Genomic DNA, 14,672 nt, shown 5'->3' on the forward strand with positions numbered 1-14,672 from the left:
TGCAAAAGATTACGTGCATCAAGCCCCATGAGTCAAAGGTGATCCCTGTGTATCATCATGATCCATAGTATGCTTATTCCTAAAATGTTTTATTGCTTGTGTGTTAGATGAAGTGTAAAGATCTACAGGCCTACTTTTGCACTACCCCGAAGCTTACAACATCATTTACAAAATAAGAATTGTATATTAACAAATCAGCATAGCAATACACATGCTAAAGTGTGGGGCAGAAGAAACACACACCTTTATATATAGCAGTTCATCACTGTTAAATAGCAAAAGAGGGCACATGCACAAGTTGCATATATTAAATAAAATATGGTGCTTTCAATAGCACAGTTGACTGTAAAAATATTACAGTTCTGTGCTTGATAATATTAAATGTGTTTTAAGTTTAAACTCGAGGTGAGTGTAAAACATGGTCTCTTTACAGACAGAATTATTCTCTTCTCTATATTTTATACAGAATAATATACACTCTTTTCTAATGCAGTAGACCATAATTTGACCAACTGGTGCTGGTGGTAGTGATAAATAGTGAGATAGAGAGCCAAGGAAATTTATCACATCAGCTAGAAACCAGGAATAAAATTCTACACTTCAGAAATGCTATATGTGCTCATGCATCATAAAAAGCAGTTGTGGACACAGTGCCTTGTACTTTACAGTAAAATTCTGATGTCTGAAGAATTTGAGGAAGTTTTTATTTCTCTGTAGCAAAGGAATTGGGGGGAGGAAAGGTCACTAAATCTTGGATTTGACAAATTTGCTCTTCTTAGCACCACTGCAATGAGTCTCCTGTTCTTGCTGCCTAGATACTTGCTTCTAGCATGGCTCCTCATCAGCTGCCATTGCTCTTTTTACTGGACCTAATTTGCAGATAGTAAGAAAGTTTATACCTAAAATGGCAACTCTGAAATACTAAACAAATGACCAGTAGACTAGGCCTAGTGCCAGGAGCTCAGATTGCCCTGTGGGGATTTTAACAAAACAATCAGAGATTTCTTTCCCACTGCACAGTGTCCACAATAACGGAAGAAGCTCAGAACTGGTTTCCCTTGTAGATATAACAGAGCCTCAGATTTAAAGTCTGAAGTAGAATTAAACTCAGGAAAATCAAAAGTGGGTACATTTTGATCTGAGATGTCTTATGCCATTGTAGAACAGATTTATATTATTTTATATAGAAATTGCACACGCTAAATAGTTCAGGCCCGAGTGAAACTGCAGCGATGATGGGAAGGTGGCCTAGCAGAGCAGCTTCTCGCCTTTCAGATCAGACAGAGCCTGGGCTGCACCGGTCAGTTTGAGTGAAGAGACAACAACCCCATTAGCCTTTCTGAGTGCTCTGACCTAGTATATCCACACTGCATGTCATGCAGTTTTCACAGCATGCCATTTCCAGTTGTTTTTTGAAAGGACAAATGGAAAGTCAGTTTGTGCCACTCTCTGTGCCAATGAGCATTTTTCCTAGTCTTTATAGCTGTTCTCATTTATTTCTTTCTAACCAAACATTCTCAACCTTTAATCATCTCTTCTAATCAATGTTTCAGACGTCTCTGAACTCACATTTCTGTAGTGGTGTACTTTTTTGAGATGGAAGTATCACACCTGAAAACAGTATTTCATGTGAGGGCATATACTAAAGATACCCAGATAGACTGGCTAATGTTCTATTATTGTCAGTGTCATTTTTCTTCCAGCTTTGTATGTATTCTCATATTCCCCTATTTTATTTTATTTTGTTTTAATTTTAAATTGTTAATCCATGTTCAGTAAACGTTAACATTTAAGTGTCCACCATAACCTCCAGATCTTTTTTTCAGAGTAATCAGTCAACGCAGAAGCCATCATTAGGTCTCTGTATTCCAGTGTCTCATTCTGAGCTCTGGTCTAGCACAGAAAAAGTTCAACTGTCATTACACAGACATTTGCTTGTCTTCATTAGCTTCCTCTGGACCTCTCTCACTTGTGACCTCTTTCACTGAGATACAAAAGTCTAGGTCTAAAGAAGTCCCTATAACTTCAATATGTTCTGTTTAAAGGAACTGTTTTACCTAACCACATTACTAACGCTACTTAAAAATGAAAGTACTGCCGTAACCATTTGTTTTTAAAAAGTAACTCTGCTGCATGACAGCGATGCATCCGATATCTGATCTCAGTCTCCACCAAAGAAACCAAAATGGTGGGAGGGGCCTTCTTGACTTCATTTCACATCACCACACACCGGTTTTGCCCTGGCTGCACTCCCTTACAGATTTCCCTGGGAGGTTTACTTGGAGGCTAAGACTCCCTGACAAAATTTTGGTGTGACCGGCATGCTCCAAGAGCCTCCTCCCAGGAAGGCTGCGGGCCCCAGCTCCCTGCCAGCGCTGTGCACAGGCCTCTCTCCCCAGTGACGCCTCCCTGAACCCCACTTCTCCTCTCCCACCTCAGCCAGGAGGGGGTTTTTGCCCCTTTTGAGCCCCTCCATCTCTTTTTCGACGTTTCCCTCTTCGTCCCCTCCCGCCTCGTGCTCCCTTCCCCTCCCCCCTCCTCCAACTGCCATTTTCCAAAATCCCTACAGACTCCTCTGCCCGAAGGCCCGGTTGCTAGGCAGCCCCTCTTACCTCACGACGTGGTGTGTTGCCATGGCGACCTCACCCCGCTCTGCTTGCTGCCATAGCACCCCCTGTCAGGTTAACCATCGGTGGTACGCAGCGCAGGCCGAAGCCGCCCCAAATCGCGTGGGCTCGTGGGGCTGGCGGGACCCCAGGCCGCACACCGCCGCCGGCTGGGGCCACCGTGCCAAAGGGTGCCCACGCTGGCCCTGCCTGAGGCAGCGCTCTCAGGTCTGTCCCCACAAATTCAGGAAAATTGTCTGCTCCACAGCTCTGAGACAAAAAAACACCCCCAAAACCCAGTGTTCAGTAAAAGCAGAGGATGGGAATTCAGGCAGCCCATGAGCTTCACCGTGATCATGGTCCAGCTAACAGGCAGAGATGTTTTATTTTACTTCTGTGCTGTCCGTACGTTGATGTAAACTGTTTTTCCTGAAAGTGCCAGAGGGAATTCAAGGTGTGTGTGTACGTGACCAGCAGAGGAGTAATCATCTTGAGCAGGAAAGAAAATCCTAAAAATGTTCCATTTCCTATTCTAGGGAAATAGTCTCTTACCACTAGTGGTGAAATAGCGAGTAAGCAAGGAAAGCAAAACTATGGTGCTATTCCTTAGTGAGAAGTTGAATGGTAGAGTGGAAAACCAAACTCCCTGTAGCAACAGGGGCATTACACTTCAGCAATTGAAAGGAGAGAGTTAAAAAGTAACAGAAACAAGGTCACTAAACAGAAAAGACTGGGAAGCAGAAGAAAATTACACATCTAAGCAAAACTTGAAACAAGACAAACCCTTTACTCTTTTACAACAAGTAGCTTTCCTGGACAAGTAGCGTCAAATCCTTTTGAGGATGACTGTGTAACAATTCTAGTCCTTACAGTTAAGAGGAGAATCAGACCTAATATTTTGTTTTTCTACAGTTGCTCCAATGCCTTTGCTGTAGCCTGTTTGCAGCTACATAGTTTCTAGTTGGTTTTGCTGTGGGGTGATCAAAAAAGTGAGTGATAGTGAACTTATTTTTCCTCAACTGATCTGAGAAGCCCTGAACAGTTTCACATTTCAGGAAGAAGATGAACCCACAAACAGGCTGGAAAAGGATAAAGCAAGGAGACAGCAAAGCCTGGAGCAGCCAGAATACAGTGCGATAAGGTAAAGTGAAAAAGAAACAGTACACACCCCTTCCCCTCATCTCAGGAGCAAATGGGCTTTACATTAGCATGAGACTAATACAAAAGACCGAACCACAGAGAAGAGTGGAGAGGAATCACTCCTAAAAACCTCAGTCATTGGAAAGGAGTTGGGTTTTCACGTCTTTTGTTCAGGGCTGGCTAATTTTGTGCCTGGATGGTGAGAAACCAACAAGATTCTGGTGCAATTCCAAAATACATCTTAGCAGGTGCAGTTTTGGGTACAGGCATGAAAAGGTGATTATGGAGAGGAAGGTATGAAGAAAGAAGAGATACTTGGTTAAATTTAGAAAAGTTTATAATACAAGTATTTGGGAGGAAGACATTTAAAAGGATATGAAATACAAGGAAAGTAAAATAAATGGTAGGAGGACATAGGACCGAAGCAAAGGAACAGAACAGAGGCATTACTGATTGGACAGACTTCAGACTGTTTGGGAAAAAGAAGTGTGGGGTATGCTGGAAAGAAGACTAAAGGATGTAGTAAACAGATACGGTTAGACAGGTTTTAATGGATATGGTTTTTTTAAATGTATCAAATATTCAAGTGATGTTCCTGACAATTTCTGTTGCTGTTGGCCAGGTCTGTTGATAACCAAATAGTATTTACAAAAAGTGTTTTTTTAAGTGCTGTGAAGTAATATTCCAATATTTTCATCTGTCATTCATCACACTAAAATGTTGTAGTTTGGTAGCTAACAGTGTTACAGTCAGATACACTAAAAACAATTGATGTATTCCTTTCAGCATAAAGAAACACAGCACTAGAAGCATGACAGCACAACATTTAACATTGGTTAGTATGCTGAGTTCCAGAGATTTCTGCTTGTTTTTTCTTTAGAGACATGAGGCCAGGCTAACTGGAGGTCACCCAAAAAGCATTTACAAATTTGTCTGAATTTTAAATCAAATTTATTTTTAGTAGTTCTTACATTTTATTAAACAATATTATTAATATAATATAGCATGATATAAAATGTGCGTCTTTTGGATTAAATCTTAGGAAAGCGTTACTGATATCTAAAACTTTGGATAATGTGAAAATGCAAAACAAAAAGAGCAAATTTGCTTAAAGATCTTACAACCATTTAAAACACTCTCTTGAACAATAATATAATTTTTTTCCTAGTATTCATGGATTTTGTGCATGATCTGCTTCTCTACCTCTTGCTCCAAAAGGGATACTTTTGCCAGAGAAAGAACTTCCTTAGAAAGTTGTCCCGATCGCATCCCACTCAATAAACTGAAGAGGTAAAGGCAAATGTCTAAATAATGTTTTGTTTCGAAATTTTTGAAGTTGTTCACTTCCTATTGAAACAAATGAGGTATATTTGAGTAGACAGTTTTGCCAGCAATTTAATAGTTTGACTGATACTGTGAGATACATCAAGAAAACGTAAAAATATCAACTTGCAGAATAACACAAACAAAAAAAACCAACAGCAGCTTGTAGTTAAAGGAACTGATTTTTATCAAAGAGCAAAGAACAAAGGAAAATGCAGGAGCTTTGGGCTCTTTCTTTTTGGTTTTATACTGTAGTTAGTGCAGTCATGTCTTGGTCCAGGACTGAGATTTTTAAGTACTTTCATAGTGGCTTCATTAATAATTACATTTTGGTTTTAATACTATATGTTATTGGAAATTATGGAAAACATAACTATTATGTTTCTATTTTATATTACCTATACTGAGTAAAACAGCTGCTGTACCTGTTCTGTAGAGAATATATTCTTACAACAGCTTCAAATTAGGCTTCAATTCTTACTTCCGTAAATAAAATCTAAAGATAATTTTGCAGGATAGTAGGGTAGGAATAACATGAAATATTTTCAGTTTTACCTCTGTCTAGTGCCATTTCTGATATGAATGGAAACTAAAAATCTGAATGCCATATCCATAACCATGGAAGGGTAAATCCAATCTGCACCCCACAGCAACTCAGTTGCACAAGCAGAGGATTGGTGAGCAGTTCAGAATACCCACCTTCACTTGTCCATGATGACAGTATAGTTGTAGAGCAGATATGCTTCATAGGTATTGTCAAGCAGACTCTAAGAAGGTCTTTTCACCGGTGGCCCCTTCATTCAAATTTTGAGGACCATGCCTCCCTGATGAGAGGGGCAGAAGAGGCAACATAAGCTTCTCTTCCTTACTCCTTACTCCGTGTATACATTATGATCTCTAGGACCTCCACCTCAAAAAATGTAAGAGATCCTTTCTCTCTTCCCCATGAACAGCAGCATCTGGAGAAATCCTGAATAAAATTATTCTGTTAGGTCATGGAAATTAAATACCCCATTACTTAAGATGCTTGGAGCTGGTAATGGAGAACAAAAATGTCTTCTTAAAGATGGCGGAAAGATTGACTACTAAAGAAGTGCTACGTTCTCCATTTGTTGATGGCTTTGAATCAGGATGAGTAAATAAAACATGTTTTGATCGGTTAGATGCCTCAGGATAGGAAGAACTGTTCGGTATTTTCTAAGCTAGGTTTATACAGGAGATGAGCTACTGATCTTGTTTTACTACAAGATAAAAAGAACATTCAGGAAAAAGTTGAGGAGGAAGGACTCAGAATGCAGCAAAAAATACCAGATGACGGCTTAAATTAGGAAACATTTTAAGGACAGGAGAATGTCTCGAAATTCAAATTTTATCCACAATGACTTCTAGCAAAGGTAATGGGAAACTTAACACTAATGAAAAATAAAGCTTAAAAAATTCAAAAATTCTGTTTTCAAATAAGCATGATTCCTTTTTAAGGTTTGGCATAAATCTAGTGGGTTTTAAGGTGCTGTTCATTTTTGCTGTACATCAGTATGGATAAAATTCAATCCAAGCAGGAATTATAATAATAATTAAATAAACCCAAACAAGCACATTTTTACATTCCACCCATTTTCTGACAGCCACTCAAATCTTAATTTTTAAAGTCTCCAGCAGATTAATACAAGGCTGATCATCCTGATGCTATTAAGAGAAAAGAAAAAGAGACCTTTCAAAATATAACTGAGGAGAAATCATGAAATGTTCTTATCCTGGTTACTACATAATTCCTGCCTTGAAAAAGTTCACTGTGGCTTAAGGCCAAGTGTTTTACCTTTTTAGGTTGTTACTAAAGCACTCTGCAACCAAATCTTCACTGGCCATTTCCTGTAGGTACCTAAAATCATCATTTATTTAAAAAATTATAGTCTTTACTACTTGGATTTATTACACCATAAGTATTCTGCCATCTAGGAGGATCTAAAGCAGGCATTACATTAAAAAAGCCCAAAGTTAGAGTTGAGAAAAAGAAACTGAGACACAATGTTTACCCTGAGGGTATTTAAATAGTATAGACATTTTTCTCTTTAAAAAAGTGTTTCCATTTTTAAACATTAGAAAAGGTCATTTTTTTTTAATTCTTTAAACTAAGTTAATAACAGCAAAAATCACCAGGTAATGATTACACAAAAATCAGTCCACACATTTCAGATTTATCTGCATAGTTCATTTACACCTGATGAAAAAGCATTATTCTATTGCCACCATATAAGAACTTCCAGTGATTCAAAATAAACTGCAAGAAAAATAGGTAAAACCAGAAGAGCTCCCATAGTTTTAAGGTTCTCCCGTATATCACCTGCTGTTTAAAAAAATATATATATGCTACACAACTTTCTCATGTCAAAGAGTAAGTGGGACAATGGAAGATGAGCTCTTCTTTCCAGCAAACAGATTTCTGATTGGTGCTTTGAAATGACTTAATTTTAGACTTCTTTGGAAAAGGATTTTATTTAATAGATTCCAATTGTCCATTAGGTCACATGTTGTTAAAATTACTTTCTCTTTTGAAGTGTGAAAGTTTTCTCTTTAGCAAGGGGTTAAGCATGAGAATTGACACTGCAGATCATGCCTGCTCATATCTCAAGATACTGATAGGTTACGTTAGTGTAGTAGAAACAAATTTAACGAGCTATAAAAATATGTTTTTGTCACTTCCTTCTTCATCACTGAACTGTCCCTTAACCACTGAACTGTATCAATGTGGTTGGTACAGAGGCTTGCACAATTACAATTTTCTTATTAATAACTGAGATGAAGTTAGGTCTAGTTTGTTATATTATTAAGTGAGGTGGAAGGTAGTAAAAGTGAGAGGACAACTCAGAGAAAAAAGACTGCTAAGTGCTTAACAAGCCTAAACACATCTGCCCAGTAAATAGATGAGCTAGATAATACAGCAAAGTCATAAGAGAGTAAGTTTTGATCAGAAAACAGCTGAGCAGCAGAGTACTTACATGATGATTAGTAAATTTATTAATAAAACTACTGAGTCTGAGAGGAAGAGAGTGGCTTAAGGTTTTTTCCCAAAATCCTCTATCTTATGACCCCTAAAAGTAATAGAAAGATAATATTAGCATATTTTACAGAAGTTATGTAATCAGAAGGTATGTACAGTGAAAAGTAACTGACATGAAAATGCCTTAAATAATTTCAGTTCATTATAGGAAAAATTCCTCAGGTATTTTGGTTACATTTACCAGACTTGTGATCTTTGTATGCTGTTAACGTTAATTTTTTTTAAAAAGTTTAGTAAAAGCTTTATTTTCACAATTTCATCCTGTTGGCTGTGCTTTAAGTTTCTGTATGGAAAAAAAAGATGTGCACTTGCATTAAAAAGGAATTTTAAAAATCTTCTCTTTGCTTTTCTTCATCAGAAAGGTATCATGCAATTCCCTTTTGAGCTACATTTTAAGCTTCCCTGGTGAAATTCTTGAAGTTCCAATGAGTCACTGAATCACAGGTTACGTTATCAGATAGGTATGTATCTTTTTTTTTCTCACCATGCATATTTCTGTTAATGAAAAAAACATATCTAAAACTTGGAAAACTCTCTATTATTTTCTGATATTACAGTGTTTCTTTTGCCCTATGTAAGACCCATTTATAATCTGAGAAGTCTTAATCATTCCATCCTATTAGGTTTTTACCATGCAAGAAAATACTTATTAATCTACTCAATTACCAAGAAAATTAACATAAATATATTGGCTTAAAAGTGTCATCTATTTATCAAGGTGACCTTGTGCTATTACATATTTTCCAGCAACTATTTAAAACATAAAATGTACACTTTTTTTCCATATTGCTAACCATTTATCATCACATTTTGATTTTTTTATAGTTTTCTATAGATAAAAAGTTCATTTTCATACTGAGCTACACATCTTTTGTGCATCAATTTACATGCTTCCTTTTAGCTTTCCCATTTATGACTCTAGAACATCACCATTAGCAGTTATTAAATCATACGAAGAGGAGTAATATTTGGGAAATACTTAAGGTATCAAGCCTCATTTTTCTAAAAGAATTTAATGTACAGAAAGAAGGATCATGTAGTCAGCTTATTAGTAATCTGTGGTTCACAGGTTGGGAACTCCTTATAGCAGTTATCTGGATATAAGAAAATTAAATGTTATATGCATACACCAAGGCTTAAATTCAGTGTCTGAAGATATGAAGATGAAATTCTCTGTTGCACATAAAATAGTATTACTGTTTTTTTTCAAGCACATTAGAATCTATTGGTCTTTTTTTCTGTGCTTATCATTGTGATGTCTGAATACATTAGCAGATTCCTCAGACAAGAAAGTGAACTACATGGAGAACTACTTTTTTTATGGTGTTGCAAGTTAGTATCTTCTAAATTTAACTCCAGTGAAGTATTTGTGTTACACACCACTTTTCTCAGCAAAAAAAAGGAATTTTTCAAATAAATGCCACAGAAGTCATATTTTCTCAACTATTTTTTATTTTAACTTTCTTCTTACAAATAATCTGAGCAGTATAAACTGATACACAGTTGCTCTTTTGAATTTATGACCAATCTGACTTCAGCAAGAGCAGTTAACAGAAATCTGGACTTTGCTTTTCTCAAATTACTGAGCTGACAATTTTGACATTGTCATTGCTCTTCAAATTTAAGGATGTTAACTCACTTCTTATACTGATATCTTAAAATGTCATGGCAGGACACTTACTATACCAACTACCTCATGAAGTTAATACAACTGTGGAGTAAGTGAATAAATAAAATACAGTTTTGTTTTGGTTTTTTTTTTGCATTTAAGGCTCAACAGGAATATTGCCTGACAAAGAAGCTAAAAAAAATTGAATAAAATGACTAGGAATATTTTTTAGTTTTTCTATAAAACCAGTTTTGAAGAAATGACAAATAATCTGACACATTTTAATGATAGAAATGGGTAAGATACCATGATGAACATATTAACATAGTTTGTGCTAAGTAAAACAAGACTGAAAAGAAATCTTTCCCCTTTAAAAAATAATTGTTTTGATGCTGATTTTCTTTTAATCTTTATTGTCTTTGGTGATCAACAGTAAGTAGCTCTGAAAACAAAATTAAATGGTTTTTGTTTGTTTGTTTCATAGTTTGTCTTTCTGTAACTGTTACAAGGCAAAGAAAGTTTTTAAAGTCCACTTTTGTCTTTGCCATAATTCTTTGCTGAAACACAAGTTCATGTTCTGTCTTTCCAAAAAATATACATACAACAAGTTAAATTTCTAGGCAGTTCCATATAAAACTTTGAATGTATTCATTTCTTGTCACTTATTTAAAATAAGTGTTTAATTTGTCAATAAATGGCTAATATTAAAAAATACTCTCTAAACAGTATTTGAAATATTTAGGAGTAGTTCTTAAGAAAAAGTTTTTGGTCTACTGGGCCTTGTACAAACTTTCCTGTGCTATTAAGTGTAAGATTTCAATGCAACTTTCATATTTCTGTATTTCATTACAAACTTGGCTCTCTGAACTTCTTTCCAAGATTTCTCAGTTTCCGTTTCCTGTGGACAAAATATAAACTTTGGATACCTGGAATCTTTGGAATTTGAAAGAACAGCAGCATGTTATTAGACTTATAAACACTTCAGAGATTGTCAGCAATCTAAAGTCTGGGGAAAACCGTAATCAACAGCATTCCATCTCTTTTCTTAGTAGTCAGTTGGTCCTCTCAGTTGCTGATGAAACTGTGTCCAGTCACAAGTCAAAACAGATACTGAGACAGAAAAATAAGATTTCTTTGAGGCACTCAGATTTTCACTACTATCCTTTCCTCAGAGATCCAAGAAAGATTGTTATAAACATTCGTTTTATGTTGCATTTCTACGCTTTCTATTTATCTATGACAAAATATCAAGCTAATAGCAGCAAATTCATACCTCAACACACACTTGATAAATTGTATATTCTTTAGGGTGACAAATCCTCCTTCCTCATTCTTCCTTTAGGTACATGAAATGCACTGCTGTAAAAAGAATACTATGTTGGTGTAAGGACTTCCATACTAAATTAAGTTTGGAATACCACCAATTATTATCCAAAGAGATGACTATATTAATATCCAATCTCCTGGGAATATGCATCTTTTAGCCACAAAGTTTTCACTACTGATTGACTCTCAAAGGATGTTTATGCATGGATCCTGTAAAAGTGCTCACCAGCAGTGAAATTCAAGTTAAATAATAGGTACAGCTAGCAATTGCCCACTTCTGGATAGCTCTAGCCTTTTCTATCTGAAATATCCTGTCCTTTGCTTGTATGTAAAAGCACAGAAGACTCGACTAAAATCCAAATCTCCCATTTTCCAAGATAAAACATTCCAGGACTGCCCTAGAGCTCCAGAAGCTCTGATAAAGCTAGCTGTGACAGTTTTAGAAATCACTGTCTCAGGTGTCTGCCACACTTTCCGTTAGAAACTGCCATGCCTGTTGCAGAGACAGCAGAGCAAGATGGCCGTTCACACGTTGGCTGTTCAAATCCCCAGGCTAGTACACCTGCTTAAAGTACTGTTGCAGATGTGTTTGCCCAAAGTTATGGGGCACACACGCACATTTCCTGCTTGCATCTTTGCTGTGTAAGTGGAAGCATTTGGCAGAGACATCAGGCAACCCACTGGGAATGGCAACATCTTAAAACCCTGCTGCTCAATCTGTAAAGTGCTTCTAGCAGAACCCTTGTGATGGCTGTGCCATACAGGTACTGCTTCACTACATACAGGAACACAGAGTATGCTCTGTATGTGACTGACAAAAACTCTTGCTGTGCATTTAGCACACTCTTGAAGTAGAAAAATCAGGATGCCATTTTTCATTGTGTGTTTTAAGCCTTCAATAGGAAAAAACGTGAGTTTGCCTAAACATAGAGGGAAAGGGACTCTCCCTTCATCACAGTTAGTGGGCTAGGACTTGAGTCTCAAAACTAGATTAGTGTTGAGCTAATCGTCAACCAGCTGTTGACAATACTCATTTCTGCCTTTGGCCACAGTACAGAGTGTGCCAAATTATGACGCAGATTAAAGCAAATCCCATGCTCTTCTCCCCACCCCCCCTACCCCTTTAGGCAGAAATCGAGGGTGAGTGGAAAATGGTCACTTCAGGTTTTGACCTGCTGATTACCCAGGCTAAGCTGTGTGCCTCTGAGGTACTTGAAGTACTGCTAACAATGCTATTTGGTTTCTTGACACTCTTCAAACCCAAAGCCCGCTATTATAAAAACCCTGTGTTTCGGCCAGGTGCTTCCTGTCATAAAGAAAATTTGAGGTTACCCCTAGGACAGCTCAAAAACCTGAAACGGGACAGGTAAGGAAGTTGCAGCTAGCGGTGTTGGAAGCTGGTGACACAGGTTATTTTCTGAGAAACCCACAAGACCTCAGGGAGGCTTTTCGCATGTGTTAGGGAGGAGATGCACGCAGCCACGTTCATTGCGGCGGGAAGGCGAGCGGCAGATCGAGCCGGCTCCTGCCGCCCTGCCCCCCTCGGTCCCCGCGTGCCGGGGCAGCGCCCCTCGCAGCCAGAGCGGCGGCGCGCGCCTCGTTCTACCCTCAAACGCCCTTGACCCCAGCACGTTATCGCGAATAACCGTCTGCAATCGCCCGCCAAGGGGCGGAGCCAACTGCTCATTTAAATAAGCCGGCGGCTTATTTGCATGCTGCCAAGATGGCCGGCCCTGGGATTGGCCGGCGGCAAGGCAGCCCCCACTGCCGGCCCCTGTGCCCACGAAGGGGGCGGGGCCAGACGGCAGAGGGGAGGGGATACGCGACTTATTTGCATAACGGCCCGGCGCGTCCGACAGGGGGAGGCGGCGTTGGTGCTTGAAGTGGGTTCCGATTTTGAATCTACGGCGGCAGCGGAGAGAAGGCAGGAGAGCGGTGGCTGCCGCCGCTGCCGGAGCGCTGAGGCAGGGGCTGCCGCAGGACGCAGAGGCACAGGTACTGCGTGTCCCTCTCGGGGTGCAGGCGGCGGGTCACGCTCCCGCTGTGGCCGGGTAGTGGCAGCACTTCATGCCGAGCGGTGCCCCGGGCTGTGGTGCCGACCGCAGTGCGCATGCTCGGGAGCTGCAGCTTTGCACACGCACCCGCACTCACAAGCCGCACCACAGCTACGCACATACTGCATGGGAGCACGTGACCAGGCTCCAGTGCAGGCGGTGGCGCGCATGCGCTTTACTGTTTCTCCACTGAGGTGGCGGCAGGTGGGGAGCGTGGTGCGGATCGCTTCCTCCTCCGCCTCCCACGTGTGGTGGGCTCCCTGCGGCGGCCGCGGTGGGTCACAGGTAGGTCTGACGGGGGCAGGGCAAAGCAGGGATTCTGCACTGAGCCCTGTAAGGCATCATGAGCCTGGAAGTACCAGGCGGTTGTCCCTGTTTCGTTTTCCTGTTACACACGTGTGAGTTGAGGTGGGGGCGCTCTCTTACACCACAGGAGAGGAGTGTTTAGGTGGGACAAGGACGGATCTGTCTGTGTAGCACCTCGAAAGCACTACCTTACATATGGCTGGATTGGTGATAAGTGTTACCTAAGTAGTGCTGTATGTAGCTGGTGGATATACTCATAAGTGTAATGGATGTTGAAGTTGAGTGTTATCGTGAATGGGTTGCGGAAACAAGTAGAAAACCGTTCTTCTTGTTACTGTGCTCAATACCATGGTGATAAAATTTCAGATAAAAGTTTCTGAAGCAAGTGCACTTGTGAACTTGTAGAAATGAGGGCATTTCAGTGGGAAAAACTGGCCTAGTTCTTCATTATTTGTGTGATGTCATCAGTAACTTACTATAAAGTGAACAGGACAGAATTGTTACTTCAGGTTGTCCTGGAGGCCTATGTTGAACAAAATGGCAGAAGTTAATGGTGTAGTATATGCATATAAAGACTGTACATCTGGTGCTCTACTTTTCTTTTTACTTACATATTTTAAAAATTGAAAGCATAGCTTAGTACTACCTTTTAATTCTGGTGTGACACTAGGGCATTTTAGAGATGTAGCATTGTCCTCGACTTTTTTTTTTTTTTCCCCCCTCTTGGCAGGTATATTCCCTTCCAATTAGTTCTTATAATACTTGACAGATATCCAGTGGAAATGCCTGCATTAGAATATTTTGTGCATAATAGTCATCTTGAAATAACTCTTCATATTGTGATGTAAGTCTGACCCTTAACACCGAGAGGCTAGTTGGATAGCATTCTTCTTTTGATGGAAAAATATCCATTTAAAATGGAGAGGGGGAGATAAGCATTGCCTCCCTCAACTCTGTTAGGGAACAATCACTGAGCTTAAAACTGCTGCCTTTGTGAGTCACAGACAAATAACACTTGTAAATTTAGACACCTTATTTAACATGGCATCTGACTGTCAGAAACAGGACAATATTTTAGAAAATATTATGTCTTTGGTAAGTTCCCCATTTTACACAAGTAAATAGTGTTCCTATGAAAGAATTTACGGGAATTCGCATCTAGAAGATCAACATATTGTACAAGCATGCTGTCTGGATTTCTTTTGCAAGTTTAAATACATTTTGGGCTGTCTTCTGTTGTAACAGGTTGT

General features: G+C 39.2%; 1 protein-coding gene across 2 annotated transcripts in view; it reads left to right on the plus strand.

Moving 5' to 3' along the window:
* Positions 1–12,829: 12,829 nt before the first annotated feature.
* The window catches only part of ATF7IP (activating transcription factor 7 interacting protein), a 114,067-nt gene continuing 112,224 nt past the window's right edge, over positions 12,830–14,672 (plus strand). The window contains exon 1 of one of the 2 annotated variants that reach the window (XM_064511409.1): positions 12,830–13,057. The gene's annotated coding sequence lies outside the window, so the exon portion shown is untranslated. Of the gene's footprint in view, positions 13,058–13,191; positions 13,402–14,672 lie in introns of those variants that run through there. The other variant, XM_064511413.1, reaches the window with a different exon arrangement.

Source organism: Dromaius novaehollandiae, chromosome 1, assembly GCF_036370855.1.
Source record: "Dromaius novaehollandiae isolate bDroNov1 chromosome 1, bDroNov1.hap1, whole genome shotgun sequence".
Taxonomy (NCBI): Eukaryota; Metazoa; Chordata; class Aves; order Casuariiformes; family Dromaiidae; genus Dromaius; species Dromaius novaehollandiae.